The 23,398-nt window shown below is 33.1% G+C and overlaps 1 protein-coding gene across 3 annotated transcripts in view; it reads right to left on the reverse strand.

Annotated features, from left to right (window-relative positions):
* Window positions 1-23,398, reverse strand: part of Csmd3 (CUB and Sushi multiple domains 3) — an 842,017-nt gene that overhangs the window by 416,355 nt on the left and 402,264 nt on the right. The gene's annotated exons all lie outside the window — the stretch shown is intronic.

Consider the following 23,398-nt stretch of genomic DNA (forward strand, 5'->3'; position numbering starts at 1 on the left):
GGAGGCTCTAGTGATTGTTAGACAACAAGTTTCTAACAGGTAGAAGTAAATAATGTTAGAAAGACTATTTATTTGTGTTTGAAAAATCCATTAGGGCTATGGCAAAAGGAATTGGCATTGATGTAGAAACTGAAAGAGAAAAAAGGGGAGGCTGAAGTTAAGGCAATCCGAATATGACAACTAGGAGTTTGAACTCATGAGACTGACATTTTTGGATCAAGCACCTGAGTCAGAACATTTTCTTGGACAGTTTAACAAGGAGCTGCTGAAATGTGATTTGTAAACTAGGTATCAAGTTATGTCTTTTATCACAGTTTTACTGCCTGCATCCAATTTATCTCCTGACTATTCTTCATCCAGTGGATAATTGTTCAAGTTCTTATTATGGCTAAGGACTTATTTCCTGTTTTAGTTTTATTTTCAGGTCCTAGTTTTCAATTTTCCATTTTTACTGGATAATGTTAGTTACTCCATGCCAACTCTTTATTCGCACATAGGACTGTAACTCTTCTGTTTTCCTTTTTCTTTTTTACCAGACTCGGGGTTTGAACTCAGGGCCTGGACAGTGTCCTTGAACTTTTCTGAGGCCAGTACTCTACCACTTGAGCCATAGTACCACTTCTGGCTTTTTCTTTTTGTTTGTGGTACGAAGGAATCAAACCTAGGGCTTCATGGATGCTAGGCAAACATTCTGCACTAGGCCACACTTCTGGCCCCTGCTTTGTGTGTGTGTGTTTTTTTAATCTTTATATAAACAATATTCCAGGATATATTTTCCATGCCCACTGATGTTCATGGAATCTCAAAACTACTACCACACTTAGCCTTTCTTTAATAAATATTGTTGGATAATAATTGATTAATAACCTGTAGTCTATCATTTCCAATAATACTTTGTGATTTGGAGCCAGTTGTAGTGTTTCACACATTTGAGCTATACTGGAAGCAGAGGTGAGATTCTCAATTGAAGGCGAACATAGGAGTAAATAGAATCAAGAATGATCTCCACAAACAATCTAGGAGCTGAATTTATGTATATATTCCAAGTTATGTGGGAGACAAAGATAAATAATTCAGGCAAAAACACAAAACCTTACCTGAAAAATAGCTAAAGCAATAAAACAGGCTTAAAAACTGGCTCAAGTGGTAGAGTACCTGCCCAGCAAGTGCTTGTCCCTGAATTCAAACAAAAAAGAAAAGTAAACCAAACTTGATGATCTCAAGTGTCACTTATCTTTCTTTTCTATTTGATCTTGAAGTAATATTTTCTGGACTTCTTCCTAAGGAGTTTTCTGTCATACAAAACATTTCTATAGAATAAATTGTTATATTGGAGACTGCTCAATTTTGTTTACCTACCATCAAATATTGAGGAATCAAGGACACATATGGGTTCCATGAGGAAACTAATTGCACACATTAAATAAAACAGCCCACAGAAGCTTAACCTACTTGTCTTAACCCTAAGCCACTTTACCCCATACTGGGAAGGATAAGAGCAATTAAATTGCCCAGAAGGAAAGCTCCTTCTGCAATATATTTTTGGAAAGATGTTGTAAAGTCAGATTGAACATATTAGAGATCTCTGTATAGCTAGAGTTAGCTATCAATATCTATTTCTTCTTTTTTGTGTATTCCTTTGGTTTTAGTATCTCCTAGGAATTTAGGCTTTTTGTACATGCTGCATTTGATAATAAAAAATAAATGTATTCTGAAAGTACCAACAAATTGCTACTATAAATAAATATACTAGCAACTCCTATTAGAGAAAAACTATTAATGATAGCTATGCAGCCTTTGGGGAAAAAATAAAACAGCAAATTTACTGGTGATATAACTAGTAAACAGTGGATAGTAATCAGAAAATGCAAAAGCTTTCACATAGTATTTCCATATTTTTCATGGCTCCTTGGGCAAAAGGATGAATTTCATTTGATAGTTGGCCATTTTATTGTGTTAGGGGACATTTAATGCCAAGAAACAAGTGACACTAGAGAGACAGAAAATATGTTCTAACTTGGGACATCAATCTTCCTAATAGCATAGAAAACTGCAGCCATTAAGATCACTGAAATTAGAATTGGGGAGGGGGCACTAAAACCCAGCTCAATGACTTGCCAAATTTTTATCTGTAAGCAAGAGAATAAAACTCTAACAATTCAAGAGAGTCTAATTTCCTGGAACGAAAGGTGGATTGATCATGAATAATTCTCTTTTGCTTGTATATTTTGGGTTTGATGAAGCAAAAATAAGGAGATAAACTATGCAAGACAACTATTGGAAATAAAGCAGAAAGTATGAGGTTACCACTAAGACAGAGGGTAAGCGAAAATAAAGAAGCAAATTAAGCTCATAACGATTTACACCAAAAATAGCAATGTCTTAGACATGATGTTATTTATTGATACATGGTGATTTGCAGTGAGTGAGAGGGAGAGGTTATTCCCAAGAATCGGGGAGGGGGTTAAGAAATGCAGCCTGAAAACAGACTAAGGAATCTAGCCAGAAAAAGAAAACAGACAAAACAAAACAAAAATATGGCATGATACCTCACACTAGTTGGGTTAGAAAATTACCAACAGTTTCTAAAAGAAACTTGTGGGTAAAATATAGACATTGACTTGGTTCTATAACATGAATTAGCTCTTTTTTAGTTACATGGTCATATATGAGTCACTGAGACTCTCTGCCTCAGTTTCTTCATCTATGAAGACTAGCTAGTAACCCAACTTATTTCAGTAGTACAATTTAAAATTTAAATTAGTTAGTCATGGAGAGCACTAGATCTATGAATAATAACTATTAATCACATTCCAATTATGAGTATTACTATTACTTTAAATAATGTAAAACAGTATAAATTCCTTAAAAATTATATTCTAAGCTGGGCCCCAATGGCTCACGCCTGTCATCCTAACTACTCAGGAGGCTGAGATGTGAGGATTATGGTTAAAAGCCAGTCTGGGCACAAAAATTCTGTGAGAATATTGTCTTCAAATAACCACCAGAAAACCAGAAATGGTACTGTGGCTCAAATGGTAGAGCACTAGCCTTGAGCTGAAGAGCTGAGGGACAGAGCTTCGGCCCAGAGCTCAAGCCGCATGACCCACAGAAAAAAAAGAAAGTATAAACTAATAATGTAAATTTCAATAATATTCCATTCAATGAAATACTCACTTCTTCCCTCCCTCCTTCTCTCCCTCCTTCTCTCCTCCCTCCCTCCCTTCTTCCCTTCGTTCCTTCCCTCCCTCCCTCCCTCCTTCTCTCCTTCCTTCCTTCCTTCCTTCCTTCCTTCCTTCCTTCCTTCCTTCCTTCCTTCCTTCCTTCCCTCCCTCCCTCCCTCTCTCCCTCTCTCCCTCTTTCCTTCCTTCCTTCCCTCCTTCTTTTCTTCCTGACTTAAATGCAAACTCTTCTAGGATACTATCTATGATCCTGCCACTCCCTTGTTACTGTTTATTTGGTTCCTCTAGCTTTTTTTCCATTAGGTGGGTTAGGGCCATGAAAGGGGATAAAGTTTCCTATTATGGAAATAATAGAAAATATATGGACAGAGTCTTAGTAAGTTTAATTTTATTCATGCCATGTATGTAACCTTTTCTAGATATAATTGACTAATAATTATTCAAATGAGTTAGTCATACCTTAGAAATTATACCTTGAGATGAAATTTCACTTAATCAGATTTTAGCATTATAAATGAACACTCATTTGACTTTTTCATGTTAAATATTGTATTTTTTTCCCTTGGGCCAGAACCAGAATTACATATATTAAATGATATATTCTCAATGTGCACTGAAAAAGTATGTACTTGATGGAAACTGTAAATTATTTATAAATATACACACACTTTACACATACAGCTTATGCATATGTAATGTTTTTCATAGAACTAATGTTTCTTAATGTTCAAAGATGATGGCTATTTGAGATAAGTGATGGGATACTGCTGATCTGCAAATTAAAAACTAATAAATGTAGCTTACTTTGTGTGCAACTAAACATTTCAATGAATCTAAATTAAACTAAATATCTATCAGTAGCACATAGCATATCACAGAAATCAAAACGAAGAATACAGTTTTATTTTAAAAAAGTAGACACAGATGAACGGTTATAGTTTTCAATTTAAATAATATTACCAAATTCAGTACCAACAGTCCTTTCATTTACTTATATTTTAGTTATTTTAAATTAAATTATTGTGATGGCTTGATGGCTAGTCCACTCTGACATGTAGGTTGCCATACAACTGCAAATGAAACAATATAGGAAGATTGGCCCCTTAACAGGTCTTCCATGTTCTTGAGTGGGTTTGCTGCCTTTAGTAAAAAACTCACATCATTGTCTCTTTTCCTTGGCCCTTCTATAGTATGTGCAATGTAAAACTAGCCTTTTATCCTACAAAAGATTCAAGTTTCAATGTGATTTTTTTTAAGTAGAGTAGGCCCTCAAAAGTGTTCAAATATATTGGCTCCTTGACCTTGTACTTCATAACTTTTATGATAACTGTTTTGAGTTAAGTCTTACGGTTTCTTTTTAAGAGACTAATACCATTAAATTTCAGGTGCAGTGAATTTTGCCTTGTTCACACACAGTCAGATATACTGAGAATATTTTACTTAGTCTGTTCCAAAATACCCATCAGAATTTTATTATTTTATTCTGATCTGACCATTATTATTTATTATTAAACATTCATAGTGAATGGAAAAATGAACCTTATTTAATTTTTAGGTACACAGTATATTTAGAAAAGAATGGAAATCAGAAGGAAATCCAGAAATTATTTATATTCTTTTTTTTTTTTTGCCAGTCCTGGGCTTAAGCTCAGGGCCTGAGCACTGTCCTTGGACTTTCTCAAGGCTAGAGCTCTATCACTTGAGCCTCAGCACCACTTCTGGCTTTTTTCTATGTATGTGGTACCAAGGAATCGAATCCGGGTCTTCATGCATGCTAGTCTAGCACTTTTAACCACTAGGCCAAACTCCCGGCCCCAGAAATTATTTATATTCTTCTGGTCAGAGCTATTTCCCTCTGATCTTTTCATGTAATGTTATTGGCCTTCAGTTTGTCATTTGTAAATCTGATAAACTCTTATGTTTTATGCCAAATCTATGTCTCAGGATCGCATGAATATGCTATGGGGAACAAAGATGTTAGTTTGTTTCAGAATTTCCTTCCTTCTTCGTATGTGATCTAAGCCTTCAACATTGATAGGTAAAATAACACTGTCTTCAGTATTTGCTAGAAAAATACAATACAAAACAACAACAACACACCCAGAATCAATCCAGATCATTGTGAACATAAAGGGTTCATGAAAGGAATTAAAACTATATCTCAGAAAAATCAATCAGTAAAGTGCATGTATAACATAAAAGTAAGAGCAAAATTACTCTGGTAGGCCAGAGATAGTGCCTCTCTCTATAATTTCAGCACCCCAGAAAACAGATTTTAGGATGATCATAGATGAAAGCTTGCCTATGCAAAATTCAATGAGATATTATCTCAACAAACAAACAGAAAAGGGTAGGTTCAATGATGATGGTGTGTCTGGCCCAGAAATAAAGTATGAAGCCTTATCTGAAAGTTAATATGCAAAATACCTAGGGGCATGACTCCAATGACAGAAGGACTGATTTGAACAACAATGTTTTGATCCCCTCACCCACCAGAAAAGAAAAAAACAAAACCTTTCATAAACTAAAAGTGGAATATTAAATGTCAAAATACCATATTTATGTTGAGACTTGGCATTTTTCAGCTCTGGCTACCAGAAGGTGACTTAGAAGTGTGATTTAGAAGTGTGCCAGTCTCAGAGAGTACCAATTGTGAGATAGATGCACATATATACTGAAAGGCTAGGGTTCATCCTAAACATAATGAGAAAACCAAGGGGAAAACGAAGACCCCCAAAGGAAGAGGAGAGAAACAGAAATTGTAGATAAAAGTAGAAAAGGGAGCCTGCTCCAGCTAGGAACATTGTGTGTGAAATGAGTTAAAACAGAAAAAGTAAATTTCGCCTGAACATCATTAGTATAGTAAATTAGAAATAGAGAGTCAGTTCTTTTCTGAGGATGGAACTTCTCCTGAAGGGAATGTAGAAAATTTTCTTTGCATTACCAGCAGAGTATTATGCACAGCTTTCCTCCTAGAGAAATCACTAGAAGTTGTTCTAAACAAGAGATGATGGGAAAAACTTCAAGAATAGTGACAATATGTATTCAATTTTAATACTATGATAATATAATAATCAGAGTCATTATAGAGACACAATCACACGTACATGTAACAGAGAGAGAGAGAGAGAGGATACACCTTTCTGTATAGATCATGTATAGTAGCAAGGTGCTTCTGGTTCATGCCTATAATTCTAGCTACCCAGGAGGCTGAGATCTGGGGACATGGTTCAAAGAAATCTCTGGAAGAAAAGTCTATGAGATCATTATTTCTAATGAACCATCAGAAAGTTGGAAGTAAGGCTGTGACTCAAGTGGTATAGCACCAATCTTGAGCAAAATAGCTAAGGGACAGTGCTCAGGCCCTGAGTTAAAGAAATAGGACCAGATAAGCACATATGCGCACACAAAAGAGAATATAATGTGAGTAAAGAAATACATTCTCCTATATAGAAAGGATACACAGAGACAGACAGACAGACAGACAGACAGACAGACAGGCAGAAAGACAGACAGACAGATGAATAGATAGATTTGAGAAACCTCATATTGCTACATGTGAACCTGTGTGACACTGGGAGATAAATTACATCTAATGACTCTTCTCTTTTGCTGTTGATCTATGCCTTACTATATTCTTGAGGGCTTTAGGAAACATTGTTGATTTTTCTGACTGCAAATTATTTTTCTAGGATTTCACTTTCAGATATATGGCAAGTTGCTTATTCCAATATTCACCATATTTTAATTGATTGTTCCTCAAATCTTCCAAAGATATCTGCTTTGCTTCTGGGTTTCTCTTTTATAAAAAGACTCAAAATCTTTTTCTTAGTACCAAATATGGACTCACAGCAGTGATCTGATGTCTCTCAGTGAAATACAATGAGATACAGTGAAATACAATGAGCTTTAATCCATTTTATTTCTCTGCTTTTACATTTGATCTCCCTTCCCTAAAATATATTTTCTTAATTTAGCTGTTCCCTGTCAACTAAGAAGAAATTCAGGCATTCTGATTATCCCCTCGGCTTAAACACTGCTCCAACAGCTCTTATTTAAACATTGGAGAGCGCCAATTTTGTCTTTTAAAAGTCTTTGGATTTTGTCTTCTATGACCTTGATTGCTAATATCTTGTGCTAGGTCTTATCTCTCTTCTGTACAACTGGAATTATCTTCCTGACTCACTTTTCCTATATGACTCACTTTCTGTGAAATTATTTGAAATGATCTTATCCATATATAAATCATAGAATATTTCTGACAGCTGATCCCTTTGTAGACTCATTGAAACTGCATTTCCCATTGTCTGTGGTACTTGATCCTTGTCACCATTATGCTGCAGAAATAATAACAACAATGATATCTTGAAGCCAGGCTCTTCAGAATTCAATGACTGTAAGATCCACACTCTTTACATCTCTCCCTTTGCTGACCCTTAGATCATCTAATTTCTAAAGTGTGTCCTGTTATCTTGTATCTGTATATTTCATAAACTGCTCCTTCCTCTTTAATATCATTGTGAATTAGTGCAAACTTCTATTTCCATATTCAACATATTTTCTTTATTTATGTCAAGGACATTATTAAACTAACAGTTTGTCATAGTGAAAGTTCATGAAACTAGAGTTATTTGATAAATGGTAGTAGAAGGAATATGAGAAAACTATATGATTTGCAATTTAAGGAATCTTTAAATTAGGTATTTATGTTTGAATTCCTTACTTTTAACTTCTAGTTCTGAACATAGTCTTAGGATTTAATTAAGTAAAAATATACTATGGTGCTTTCACATTTAAATCTTAATTTTAAAATATATTACATTTCTAGTGAATTCTTGTTGGTAAACAACTTAAAATGTATAACAATTCACATGGATTGTTTTCTAGCACAGAATTGTTTAAGCAGGCAAAATACATATATTATTATTATCCACAGTTGGATGTCCCCACAGTAATGTGATTCTTTTGATGACACACACACACACACACACACACACACACACACACACACACACACACACATATATATTTGCTTTTTGTGGGTCATAGAGTTTGAACTCAATCTGGGTGTTGTTCCTGAGCTCTTCAACTCAAGGCTACCACCCTACCCCTGAGCCAAGCCCCACTTCCATTTTCTAGAGGTTAACTGAAGATAAGAATCTCAGGTCCTTTTGTGCCTGGGATGGCTTTAAACCTTGATCCTCAGATCTCAGCCTCCTGAGTAACTAGGATTACAGGTGTGAGTCACTATGTCCAGCCATAAAAAGGATTTTTTTTTTACAGTCATTGATCTCTTGCCATTCTCTACTGCACAGTGTAACTATTTCTGGCTATGACTAACGTATGCATATTTAGAAAACACACTTTTCTTCGCAAAAGTAACTCACTTCTAGAACACAATAACAAGAATACCTTTGATTAGGATACTTATTTAGTTTTATTAAACACAGTCTAAAACAATCCAGATAGGATCCCTATTGTTGGTTTGCTTAACACATGTGACAATTAGATGACACAACACATTTAGAACTACTCAGATGATACTTGATGGGATGATATGCAAAAGATGCCAGCTTCTCTCCCCTCTCTTCCTCTTTCTCTCTTCTATCAGTCAAAGTAAGCTACATATGGAAAAGTGGGTTTTGCAGCTTAGTTTATTATTAGAGAGCAATTTTACACTATTTCCATTTTCTAACTGGCTTTTTACATACACTATGGGAGACTTTAATGACAGTGCCAATTGTTTATATATTCTTCCAACTCACTTTGTCAAAGAAAGTGCACTGCATTCAACTATGTAGTTTTATTACTGTGTATCTCTTTGCTCCATTTTCTACTTTACACATATTTATCAGTTTTATGGTTTCCATAAATATTCTCACCAAAGATGGTCACATTTCTTTTAGGTAAACAGTATCATTTGATAAATATAGACTTTAAATTGACGAGGGTCTAGATGACAATAATTTGAAATGTTAGATTAAAAAAATAATACAAATTTCTTCTCATTTACTTTATTAATACTTCTATGTAAAGACTACCTTGCACTTAAGTTTAGCTGAGACTTTAAAGCAAGATGTTTAAATATTATTGTAACTTGAAAATACATATTTTGATGAATCTCAGTCATCTATCTTCAGATTGGAAAATACAGGAAAGTTACCTTCAGTGAGCAGAGAATCTGAGCAGAATGAGCTTGACTGAAAATGTTATGATGTAATGTGAAAATTAAAGAAAATCGCAATTACTTATTGAACGCATGTATGAATCCTGTAGCATGGATATTATACTGTTGTGTTTCATACCACCAGGAAGTTTCCATCATTTAACTGTACATCATAACTCTTTGGGAACTATTTAAGGAAATAACTGTATTTCACAAAGATTCCCTCAAAAGCACATTCCAATTTCTACCATTTATGATTTGATTATCTTAGTAAACATAACTGTAGCCTTTGGAAAAATTGAGATAGGAACCTGCCTGAGTGCAGATGAGTGATATTTGGTTTGATTTGGAAAAATAAATATTATTTTTAATGCAAGAATCTACGCAAGTCCACGTACCAAACAGTCACAAGAACTTTCCTTTCTCTTTTATCCAATAGGACTCCTTTCACCCCTCCTCCTCATCTTCTGTTCCTCCTCATCCTCCTCAAATGCTATTAGCTCCTTCACCAAGACTACCTTCCATCTACATACGTTGGTTGTGCTGCCTAGCTCCATTGCTTCAGGTCTCTTTTCAAGTCTGATTCTTCTGGACAGTTTTACTTTAAGCTTGGTTCTGATTCCTGGTTGTTGTAAGTAAAGAGCAAACACACTCTGCTTTTCCTTTTGGCTGGTATCACTCCTGAAATTATTTTATACATGTCATTGTTGTGTCTAATTAAATATTTATTATGTGTCATATTGTGTCAAATTAAACCAATCACAGTGATTAAGGGTCTTCTGTTTTGCCATGTATCCTATTTCCTCTACAATGCCTGGAGTGTAGATGATATTCAACAAACACTCCAACAGTGACATGATTGTTAACACTATTCACACTCACCTCAGTTTTGGAGCTGTGGAACCAAAGGGTTTACTTTTTACCACTGGCTGGAATCAACACAGTACAATTTGATACTTTAGGGGTGGTAATTTTATTGAAGGAAATGAAAGCATTAAAATATAAAATAATGTAACATAAACTGCTACTAAGGTAATAAAGAGAATGAACAGAAAGAATAAATTGTACTAGAATATAAAAGTTTTCATGACTCATGCTTAAATGTCTCCTTTCATTAAGAGAGGCAGATTGAAGTGTTACCATGAAAAATCCCACAAAGTGCTCCTTGAGAACTTGTAACATTTTCATCAAAAAGAAATGTGACAAAAAGGTGAAGAGAAGTATCTCAAATGACATAAGAATGGGGAAACCCAAAGTGACTCTCTTCTTAACAGACCATGCCAGCTAGAATAGTATTAAATCCAAAGAAAATTCTAAGGGAAAGATTTATTATATCAGAGCTCACTAAAAGGGCTTCTTATTAAAGACAGCCTAGGTTACTTCAATGAATAAATGTTGAGTATAATATTCTTGGACAGTACAATGAATGTATCAATATTTAATTTATCAACTCTAATAAAAGAATGCTAAAGCTGAAAGGAAAGGCAGAAATTGTTTAGACCGAGGGCCTTATTTTTAAAGGTAGGGAACTTGCTCTTAGAGAAAATATTAAATTAGTGATGCACACGGAATCCAGAGGGGGGAAGCAGTAATTTATAAATTAATTTGGACTCTAATTTAATTATACCAGCATTAGAATGTACCTCTCTAACAGTTAATATTATACAGATATATGGCAAATAATGTAGCTCTTAAGCTTGAGAGTTGGGATTTTGCTGTTTTTTTGTTAAAAGTCTGTTACTACTTATATTAATAAAATTTGGAAATTAAGAGTTTATTTTTATAAGTCATAGCAATCCTTTACTATTAAAGCTATTTTAGTATATTAAATTTATTGTAGATTTCAGATTGGTCTATTTATTAGACTGCTATTTTGAGCTGCTGTAAATAATGTGGAAGTAACACAGTAGTCAGTTTTGAATCTTTGCTACATTAGTTAAAAAAAAGTAAGTAAAAAATAGTTAACTTCCACCTTTCTAATTTCTAACAAATCTTTGTTAAAGACTTCTTAAAATTTTTTTCAGCTAACTAATCAACAGTAGAGTGAAGCTCTAATCACCTAATGACAAAAACACCTTCAAAAACTAAGCTAAATTTAGAGGTGGAAAAAAATAGGAATTGAGCAAAAATGAAGTCAGTTATGGTGGTCATCTCAGAATTCAGGAGGCTGAGGCAAAAGAATCACAAAAGCATAATAGCTAGGAAATTAAAAAAGAAATTAAGAGAATCAATAAATGGAGCCAGAGTGAAAATAAATGTTATGGGGACTCTAAAAATTGGAATCAAGAAGGATTTCTTGTTTGTTTGTTAATTCTTGTAGAGCATTTTTCTCCTTTTCTTTCTCTTTTGCTTTCCATTTATAGCTGTTTTTTCCTTGTCTGTGCCTTTTGTCTGGTATGTAAGTTTATCTGATTTAGGGAGAGGAGCACAGAAACAGTGGGACTTAGGGTGAAGTAATTCATCGGAGATCCTCACTAGACCCACTATGTTGAAAATGATCTACACAACTTGGGGAAAGCAGTCAGGAGAGAAATGGTAAACTGTTCGAAAAGAAAGGTACTCAATACCTGACCTACATGCTGAAACCCATCTGTTCATCACCTTTACAATTAAAAAAAACTGAAAGAAATTATATGGGGGAATGGAAGAATGACTGAAGTTTCAGTAAAAGCCAGGTCTCATGAAGAGAAAGTCTAGTATTAGCAGACGTGGGTTATCAGAATTAAAGAAAAGCAGATTTTCATGAAATTTTGCTTGGTATGATTTGTATAAGCTGTGTTAGTGTTAAAACTTTTTCATGTACACTAATAATCTAAGTGAATCTGATTGCCTGCAATCAATGTAAGCATACTGCTTACATTGCTCACGTTCACCCTCCTTCATATCTTTATCCTTTGCAGGTGCTGCTTTCCTTCCTACTTATTCAAACAGTGTTTGGGGTTTCATTATGCTTTACTTTAATCCTGTTCATCCCTCAATTTTCTTTCCTTCTACCTCTACCTTCTGCTGATCCCCTCAGCAAGCCTGCCCTTACGTTTATGTTTCATATATATAACTATAATCATCATTTATTTTAGGGACAGGTTCCAAATAGGAAGTAAGAACATTAAGTAGTCTAGCGATTCAAAAGGCAAAGGATGAATACACAAAATACACAAAGAGCTAAAAATAATTGATTAAAGGAATAAGTATCCCAATTAATAAACAAGCAAATGAATTGAAGAGCGGTCTCAGAGAAAGTAAAACAAAGAAATGAGTGTTCTAATGGAAATTGAGTTGATGAATGAAATTTTCAGCCTTTCACTTGTCTGAATATAAATTTTTCTTATAGCTACTATTATAAATTTGACACTTTTGTTTGTAATAATATAACTACCTTGAAAAATAAAAACTTGAACTTCGTAGAATAAAACTGGCTCAATATTTAAAAAGTAATAAAATTTGGAGATGTTGTATTCTTTATTTAGTATTTAAAAGGAAATATTTAACCAGTTAAACATTGCCAAACCATTCTTCTCATAATATTTTCTTAAAATAATATAACTAAATTACAGCTTATGTTAATGTTCAAGTTGTAAAAATAATGGGTGCTCTTAACATAGAAATTTTGTTGACCCCCCACTGGTGTATGATAAATAATATACTGTGCATATTTCAGTGTTACATGGGATATAGATTTTAACACATCTACACACATGCATAAACTCACACACAAGCACAAACATATATAGAAAGAGAGAGAGACAGAGAGAGCATGACTAGTTAAATTATAACTATGGTCAAGATAATAACCATATCTGAAAGTATTTCTACAGCCTTTTGATAATTAATTTCTCCTTCTTTTATACCAGTGACCTAACAACAAATGATCTCTGTTCAAATATTAAAGATTTTAAAATACGAGTTTCTTAATGATTATCTAAATAGATACATGTAGCAATCCACTTTTCTCATCCAGCATATTACAATTTCAAAAGTGACTCTGATTACAGTTTGGTTTTACAAGTGTAAATAGATTTCCTTGTTGATGAACAGTGTAGATCACATTTGGATTCTTTCCTGAATAGACACATTTCTAATATATGTATATATGAATATACACATAAACGTGTGCATATATTATGTTGTACAAATTTTTAACTGCATATATCATGGAAGATGTCTAATAACAGAATGGCTAACATATATTAGACATAGTTTTAAGTTTAAAATATCATTTTAAAACATGTTTATTTCCAGTTTATTTTCCTTTCAGCATTCTTTGAGGATTCTACTTCTAATTTGCAGCCCAGCTAGCCAACACTTTTTAATATTTCTAATTCTTCTAGTTGTGCTGTTCTCATTTCTTAAAGTTTTTTTAGTTCTTTTTAAAATATATTTTATTGTAATTAATATAAGGGTTACATTATATTTACCAGATATGTACATTGCTTCACACACATTGCTATCCTTTCTCATTTGCCTCATTTCCCTTCCCCCGCCCTCACCCCTCATCTTGTTTTCCTACTTCCCTATCCTATTTCAAATAATCAAATAAACATCTATACAATATATCAGATAACAAGGTAAAATACTGTAAAATATGAGATAACCAAGGGCAAGAGAAATGAGAAATAACATAGTAAATTATGAACAACAATCACACATTATATGTCTCTTGTTTCTATATCTTGGAGGTCCTTTCATTTAGCATCATCCTATATGGCCTTATGTATCTAGGTTTTGCCCCATTGTAAACCTCTGCTGGAAGAGTCCAAGATTTCTACTAATTATAACAAATGAGGGAAACCATTGAGTCTATTTTCCTTTGGGTGTGGCTTAAGATTTTTTCTAAGTTTTTCCATTTCATTACAAATGGGGTGATAAACCCCAAGGCCTAAGAAAATAAGGCAAGAGGGAGTGAGTTTAATGTTCATTTTAGGCATCCTTTTCTTTATAAAATGTCTTATCAATTTGTTTACATATTTTAATAAATAGCTATATTTATTAATTTTAATTATAAAATAAATTTACATACATATACATGAATGTCTATATGCATGCATATATATCTACATATACATACACATAGATGTATACACATAAAAATATATCTACATAGATATATGTGTATACATGTGGCTTATGTATAAAATTTGTATATATGCATATATATGGTTTATATTTGCATATATGTATGTTTCTACAGATGTATATATATGCACATATATATATATATATATATGGTGTGTATGTGTGTGTGTATGTGTATGTGTGTGTACTAAGATTTAAACTGGATTCTTTCTCTCTTGGTTGGCTTTTCCTCAAGCAATATTTTCACACCTACCATTTTGATGCTGAATTTCAGATAAGAGTGAGGCTTTCTTCAAATCATAAATCTAAAACACTCCCAAGTGCTAGAATTGCAATTATGAGACACCAGTGCACTGCCTGCTGTATTTTGCTTATGGTTAACATGTGTTTCTCTTTTGCTTTAAATTATTCAGTTTCTTAAAATTTATTATGTATTCTGTCGAGTAGTTCTATATATGTATGTTTGCAAATACCTTCTTCTTGACTATAACTTTCCTTTTCATTTTAACTGTGCCTTTTGATGATTACTTTCAGTTTTTATGAAATTCAATTTGTCAGATTTTGTCTTCTATAATGTTTTCATCTGCCTTTATTCTTTTACAAAATGACATATGCCTAAGTAGCTTAAATAAGAAAACATCTTTTAACAAGACTAGGAAATCTGAAAGCTAGATTCAAAGTACTGGCACAGACAAATTCTAGTGAATGTGAATGTACTTCTTGCTCCATAGATATTTTTCTTTTTCCTGTGTCCACATACTGCTAAGGAGGTGAATTACGCAGACTTTATACGGTCTCTAGCTTCATCATGAAATTTCCACTTTTAAGAACTCATTTAAACTTTCCAAAGGCCCATCTAAAAATACCACTATACTGGGCTGGGAGGTGCAAGGGCTTCAGTGTAAGGTTTGACATTGGAACATGAATTTAGTCTATTGCATTCAATGTTATGTTGTGTCAAAGAGAACTTTCTCTCAATCAAAGATGCTCACCAAAACCTTTTTGTAGTTTATAGTCTTAATATATATATATAGTATATAATCTACTTTAAGTTGATATTTAAATATTTTATGAGGTAAGTGATGAGCCAATTCATGGAACAAAAAATGATTTTTCAATTGTTTCAGTATCTTTAAAAATTCATAAAACAACACATAGAATTTCTTTCCATACTTTCTTAACACTTTGTTGAAAATCAATAGAATACAAGAATCTGCTTCTAGACAATAGATAACAGAAAAATAGAGAAAAAATAGCAATGTATTTTTGCATAACATATACAATGTGATTTGAATAGCCAAATAATTGTTTCTTAGTGTTAAAATTAATTATGTAGAAGAAATTAGAACCAAAGATATTTTCAAGATATCTTCATTTCACGATTCATAGACAAAATTATGTGATAGCAGAGTCTAGTTAGGCACAGGTGTTAAAGTTAATAAAATGATTTCTACATTATGAACATGTACTATGAGTAGAAAGTTATTGCAGAATTTTTATAATTTGAGGAAAACAGCACAGTGAAAATGATCTCAAACATACCTATATTCTCTTTTATTTCACATTTTTTTAGGGACACATTTCTAGTGGAATTTTATTCTAATACATTTTTCAGAATAAAAATGCACATAGACTGAGTCATAATATAAATGTTTCTTTCTTAGTAGAGGCAAAACAGACACAAATATTGTTAATTACAGCTCATTTTTGACATGCTAACTTAGGGAGAGAAACTTGACAAATGATGTCATAAATATGAACTTCACTTCCCTTAAAAAAAGGAAGACTAAAGTATAGTGTACTCTTCAGAAAGAACCACACTTAGGATGTTTTCTATGTCCGTAAAATTGGTTTCCTTTCTATTTATTGGCTTTACTTTGTCTGTGTTGGCAACTGACATAAGATAATAAAAGTTGCCCTTCAATAACAGAAGGTAAAATGAACTTTCCCATTTTCAAACTTCAGAAAAGATTTCCTTTCCCCCAGAGGCCGTATCAATTGTCCCAATTCTTAGAGTCATAACTATGTCAAAGGAAACATTGATGAACATTAGATATGGAATCAACCCAGATGCCCTCAGACGGTTAATGGATCAAGAAGATGTGGTATTTATACACAATGGAGTGGAATTCTATGCTGCCATCAGAAAGAATGACATCGCCCCATTTGTAAAGAAATGGGAAGACTTGTGGTATTTGTACACAATGGAATTCTATGCTGCTGTCAGAAAAAACGACATCGCCCCATTTGTTAGGAAATGGAAAGACTTAGAAAAAATCATATTAAGCGAAGTAAGCCAGACTCAAAGGAACTTAGGCTCAATGATTTCCCTCATTCATCATAACCAGTAGAAACCTTGGGCTCCAATAGCAAAGATTTGCAATAGAGCAAAAACTTGATACATAAGGCCATATAGTATGAAGCTAATTGAATGGACCTCTATGGGCCATTATAACGAATGATTGCTGACCTTAAGGTGGTATGTTATCTCTCATCTCTTTTGCTGTTCCTTTGTTATCTCATATTGTCATAATATCTCACTTTGTTATCTGATATATTGGATACATTTGTATTTGGTTACTTGAAATTGGACAGGGAAGGGGGGAAAACCAAGAGGGGGAGTAAGGGGGAGGGTAATGGGGACCAAGACATGTGAAAGGGTATCAATGTATGTGAATTAATGCACCATCTATCTGGCAAATATCATGTAACCCTTTTATTAAATACAATAAAAATATTTAAAAAAAGAAATGGGATGACTTGGAAAAAATCGTATTACATGAAGTAAGTCAGACCCAAAGAAACCGGCTCCATGGTTTCCTACATTTGCAATATGTAGTACACATCCGAGATTCTCCTAGCAGAGGATTACAAGAGATCAATAGCTATGTGGATATGGACATATGAGATGAGGCTAAATGAGCTGCACTCCAGGATGTGGAAACGATAGCTTGATTTTTGTGTTTGTTGCTCTCAACCTACTGTGTGAGGTTCTCTCCCTCTCCCTCTTCCTCTCCCTCTCCCTCTCCCTCTGCCTCTCCCTCTCCCTCTCCCTCTCCCTCTCCCTCTCTCTCTCTCTCTCTCTGCTTTTGTTTGTTTTGGCTTTTATCCTTATGGTTTATCTCATGTTGTCAGAGTATCTGAATTTGGTACCAGGAATATTGTATATAAGTTTATTTGTTTATTTGAAGTAGGGAAGGGAAGGGAGAAAACAAGATGACTAGGAGCAGGTAGAGTGAGGGAAACTGGGAGAAAAACATTGGAAGGCTATCAATGAACAAGAAGTAGTGTACCCACTAGAATGGATCTGTAATCCCTTTTACACCACCCCAACAATAAAATACAATAAAAAAATTAACACCTTCATAACTAAGTTAGCAAATATAAATAAATCTAATGTTTTTAGTTACTTTTAAACTTAACATACAATGGCAAATAACTTCTTAATTGAAAAGTAGTTGCTAGTAAGTCATCCTATCATCTGCATATGTACTAATTACTGAAAGAAGTCAGTCTGTGAAGAGTAAAATTATTTTTCCTAAGCTTTGCAACAAAGTAATAGGACTCTAAGATCACTTTATATCATCAGTTATTGATACTAAATACTTAAGAAAAACAACCATCTTTAATGAATGTATTCCTTTCCAAATTTGTAGGTCATTTCATAGAGCCGGATGGCATCATCAAAATTTTAAACACTTATTGTGGATTTTAGTACAAATCTGCATGAAAATTTAACGACCATCACCTCGAGTACCCAATTATTGAGTCATCGCTCTTGTACTGTTGGGATCTAATATCCACATATTAAGGATACCATAATCTTGGAAATATAAACATAACTACATAGACATAAAAATCTATGATGGGCTACATACTCTATAGACATAATGTTTTATTACTTATATTAATATGTACCTATGACATACAAACCATCAGCTTAATTTTAATTATGTTAATTTTAATTATGTTCTAAAATCTACATGCCAATGATTTTACATAGAAATTCTCTTCTTGAATACTTGTTTGTTAAATGTGACATTTGAAATATGATGTAAAAATCAATGTTAATGAAATCTTAACAAAAATTAACTACCTAAATAAGTTAACTTTCTGCTAAGATTTATGAAAATAATATGAGGTTATAAAGGTAGCAGTCTTAAAGTACAAAAGAGTCATTCTATTTCTTACTGACCATGTGATCTTACATTATCTAAAGCAATAGACTGAATTCTATCAGCTCTGCAGTAGAGACGACACCACTACTCACCTTAGTGTGTCACAATACTAATCATTACATGAAGTCACAAATACTATATTGTTAAGGAGGTATGGTATAATAATACCGGTAGCTACAGTTTAATTTCTAATAATAGGAAATAATGTCACTCTTAGGGCACCATTAAGGTAGGGCCTTTTCTCTAAAGGCCACTTCCATGGACATTCAATTACAGAACATCATGTAACTAGATATCCTCAAAGTAAAACAATCAGGGTCATTCTAATACAGATAGATGTATCTTGTTATGTTGATATGTTGTGTGCATGCATATATATGTTATATGCTTCATTTTTGATTAGGGTTTCTAGTTTCAAGTTTCTTCTTTAAAGCACCCTTTGAAATCATGTATAAAGCAACATTGCAATAATAGACAAATGACTGGAGTAGTAAACTTAAGTTTTGCATCTGTGGTCTGTACTAAACAAATAATATAACCATTCTATAGTTTTCATATTCTATCTACCAGTATTGCACTCTTATAATATATAGGACATTGTACCGAGTCCTGGAGTACAAAAGTTAACAAAATAGGCTTTCTACCGATTATATACTGGTCAGTTTTTCAACAACAAAATTAGTAATATTTCTTATCTCTTGCAGTATTCATAAGGTTTAATGACTTAATGTGGGCAAAAGAGTGGAATGGAGAAGGCTCGTGCTAGTTGTCAATTATTCTTTTAATATTACTTTGGCTTCTAAGATGAAGGTGAAAATATTTCCTAATAGAAAATAGCACAGTGCTAATAGATGATAATGCATCCACTGGAAAAGATCCTCTTCTATTTTGCTTCTTTTCTAGTTAATATGCATTAGAAATAATGGCAATAAAAAATCAAGGAAATAAAACTAATGCATCTAAAGGAAATGAGGCAGGGTCAGTAGCAGGGTTATTCTGTTTTTGCAGGAACATCTAGAGATATATACTGAATCATAGTTTTGGCAAACAAACATCTGTGAATTAGGATGGCAGTGACTTACAGTACTCAACATAGATATTACAGATTTTAACAAGTGAATCCTATCATTATCTTCTACAAGCTGGTGGCATTTTGTTCACTTCTATTGTATGTAGCAATCAGGGCTCCCGAGTGATTATGATAAACATTAAATTAGTTAATATAAAATCCAGAACCATTTTCCTGATTTGAAAAATGTGTTGGGAGCTTTGTATTTAAGCTGCATGCTATCCACATTACAGAGAACATGCATCATAGTTCGTCAGATTATAGGCAAAGTTCTAAAGTCAAGGTTAGTTTAACCAGGCAACTGCATATTATTATATATTCTTAAAAAACTTTTGTTTTTCATTGATTAATTTAGTCTTAGCCCAGTGAAGCTAAAATAGGTTTGTGTGTGTGTGTGTGTGTGTGTGTGTGTGTGTGTGTGTGTGTGTGTGTTTCTAATAATGTTTCTATGTTTGAATAGAGTAAGAAAAAGTTAGCTCCATTCAGTGTGGCCACACCTTTTTCACACACACACAAAAAGTCAACTGTAATATGAAAAGGCAAGTGTTAGTTATATATTTTAATCACTCCATGGAAATCACTTTAATTCAAAGAAGATATACATTAAATGTTAACTCCTTTGAGATCCATAGTTGACAAAAAGACAACTTTAGATAAAATCTGGAATGGCTTTGAGCAGGTATTCTGTTTAGAATCAAGACACTATGCTACAGAGGATGTGGTGATTATGGAAACTATTTTTATTAGGCCAACTTGTTGAAGTCGTATGAACCTCAAAAATGGAAACTCCTCAAAATAACTTTACCTTAAATTTGAACTCAGGATGTAATTATGGTGAAGCAACATTTGGTAGGCACTAAAATGAAAACCAGTTAACTAGAATTTTGAAGACATATTTTACTCAACTTTTGCCAAATTACCTGTGTTGTTTAACTGAATGAGGAATGAGGATAACACATCTGAACTGTTGTAAATGAACATATGAAGTCAAGTAAGATATCACTTGCTTTACTCTGGGGGAAATATATAATAGATTATATAAAGCTAATGTAATTTTATATATGATACAGATATAAGAATGTCATAACTGTATAGTAAATTCCTGAACTATATTCAAAGAAGATGCAATGGATTTGATGCAAAGACAGTAAGAGCCTGCCAGAATTTACTCAATATACAAATAGTGGTGTGAAAAAACTTGTTAGATACTGAGAAATATCAATAGTTTGATAAAAACAATGCATGGGGGAATATAAAAAATGGAGAAAATTGAAAGTTTGACCTATAAAGACAAGGAAAGTTAAATATTTTGAACAAGAGTAAAATATAATCACATTTCTCTTGGAGTAAGATTTTTGTTAATAATTTAAAGGTGAGATTGGAATACCCAAGATGGAAAAGAAGGAAGAAAACCATGGAATTATCAATTTAGAATCTCCCAAGTTGATTTCAAGGTTGTCAGCTCTGTGAATAATTGTGTGTTCATATTTGTGTTCATTTTATTATGATCTCTTTGAAAGAGAATCTTGGCATTTTCTTGCTGTGTTCAACAAGCCATTGTGTACCTAGCACATAAGCAAATATTTTGTAATTTGTTTAATTACTATTGTTGCAAACTAAGTAGAAACAGAATGAAATTATATTTAATTCTGCTACTTTACCATTTACAGCTCTTCACCTGAACAAAGAGGGCAGTATAAACATCTAGAGTACCCTTCTGCTGTAACCTAATCATGTTTTGTAATTGCTGTGTTTCTGTTTGAAACATTGCCATTAATTAACAACACAGTTTGCAAGGTTAAAATTACTGTTCGTTTTGACATGTAACTTTTACAAGATAAAAACTATAAAATTCAAAAGAATATGAAGATGGCAGATTCATTAACAACTTTTTTTTATGTGTGTGGGTCATGGGACCTGGGCTCTGTCTCTCAGCTCTTCCTGCTCAAGGCTACTGCCTACCCGTTGTGCCACAGACCCACTTCTAGTGTTTTAGTGAATAATTGGAGATAAGAGTCTCCCATTCTTTAGTGTCTGGGCTGGCTTTGAACTGTGATACTCTGATTGCAACCTCCTAAACAGCTTGGATTACAGGCATGAGCCATCGTGCCTGGCTTCATTAGGAACTTTTTAAAGGATACACACACACAAACACACACACACACACACACATTATATATAATATATATGTATATATAATGTATATTATATTACCTATATTCTATGTAATAGATATGTGAAAAAAAGTCTCCTCAATAAATGATGTTGGGAAAACTAGACATTTATATTCAAAAGACTGAAAAGGGATCACTGGATCATTGTCTGTCACCTTGGATTAATATTCATTCAAAATGGCTCAAGAACCACAATGCAAGGCCTGAAATTTTGAAACTACTAAGCAAAGAATATGAGAAACATTAAAACTTACTGTTATAGGTAAGAACTTTCTGAGCAAAGTTACAGGGGCTGGGAAATTTTACGGAATAGACCAATGGGATGAAATTGAGCTAAAAACAGTTTCTGAACAGCAAAGAATAACATTAATAATCTTAAAGAGACGGCCTACAAAATAGGAAACTATATGGGTGGTAGAGGCATATTATTAAGAATATATTAGTAGCTCAATAAATTAAAGCCCTGAAGAAACAATAATACTATCAAATAAATGAAAAAAGGAGTTTGATAGAGGCTTCTTAGAAGAAATGAAAAGGGCAATAAACACTTGGAATTCTCTGCCTCTTAAGCCATAAAGAAATGTAGATTAAAGCAACTTTGAGGTTCTGTCACATCCCGGTATGATTGGTAGTCATCAAGAATTTGAACAACAACAAATACTTGTAGGGATAGGAGGAAAGAAGAATCCTAGTACAATTCTCAGGCATTTATCAATAGTATTAAAAGTCAATGTATAGAAACACAGTAAAGACACTTCCACATTTATGTTCATTCCTGCCCTATTTATTATAATAACCAGCTTATAAAAAAATCCAGAGCAGATGATTTACAATGTATATAATAATGCAATTCTACTCATCTATCCAAAAAGATAATACGTGATTTTCTGAGTGATAGGACTGGAAAGGATTTTGTTAAATTTGAGCTCAGATAGACAGAACACATATTTTTCTTTCATATGTGAAAGTTCAGTTTAAATTATAAGCAAATAGAAAAAAATACCAGATTACAAGCACATGTACACAAAACTAAGGTGTGGAAGTAAAATTTCTTTTTGTAGAGCTAAAATAAATAATATGAAATATATAATTGATGGAATGAATAAAAGACACTGGGCATGAAGCTGAAAGTGTTAAGCCTACAACCTTTTATAGATTAGCCAATAAATAAAATTATTTTAGATGAAATTATAAGAATCTAGCTAAATTTTTTTGAAAAATGACATTTTACACAGATTTCCTGCCCTATTCAAATTAATCTAGCACTAAATTTAGTCACAAGTGAAAACACAGAATGTGTCTTGTCTCCCTGACAACACTGTGTATTCATTTCACCGTGTCCACATACAAAAGCATGGCAGTCTGAAAGAGCAAACTGATTTAAATTACTATTTCTAAAGTAAGAGAACACTTTCATAGCCATTTCCTAATGGAAAAAAGGCTGAATAATAATTGTATCAATGGTGATAATAAAGACACATAATACTCTTATATATTTCTTATATATTGCTTTTAAAGCCCAGCTTTTAATTGAATTTATTAACATTTACAGAGTT

This window comes from Megascapheus bottae, chromosome 9 (genome assembly GCF_031878675.1).
Source record: "Megascapheus bottae isolate mThoBot1 chromosome 9, mThoBot2.hap1, whole genome shotgun sequence".
Classification (NCBI taxonomy): domain Eukaryota; kingdom Metazoa; phylum Chordata; class Mammalia; order Rodentia; family Geomyidae; genus Megascapheus; species Megascapheus bottae.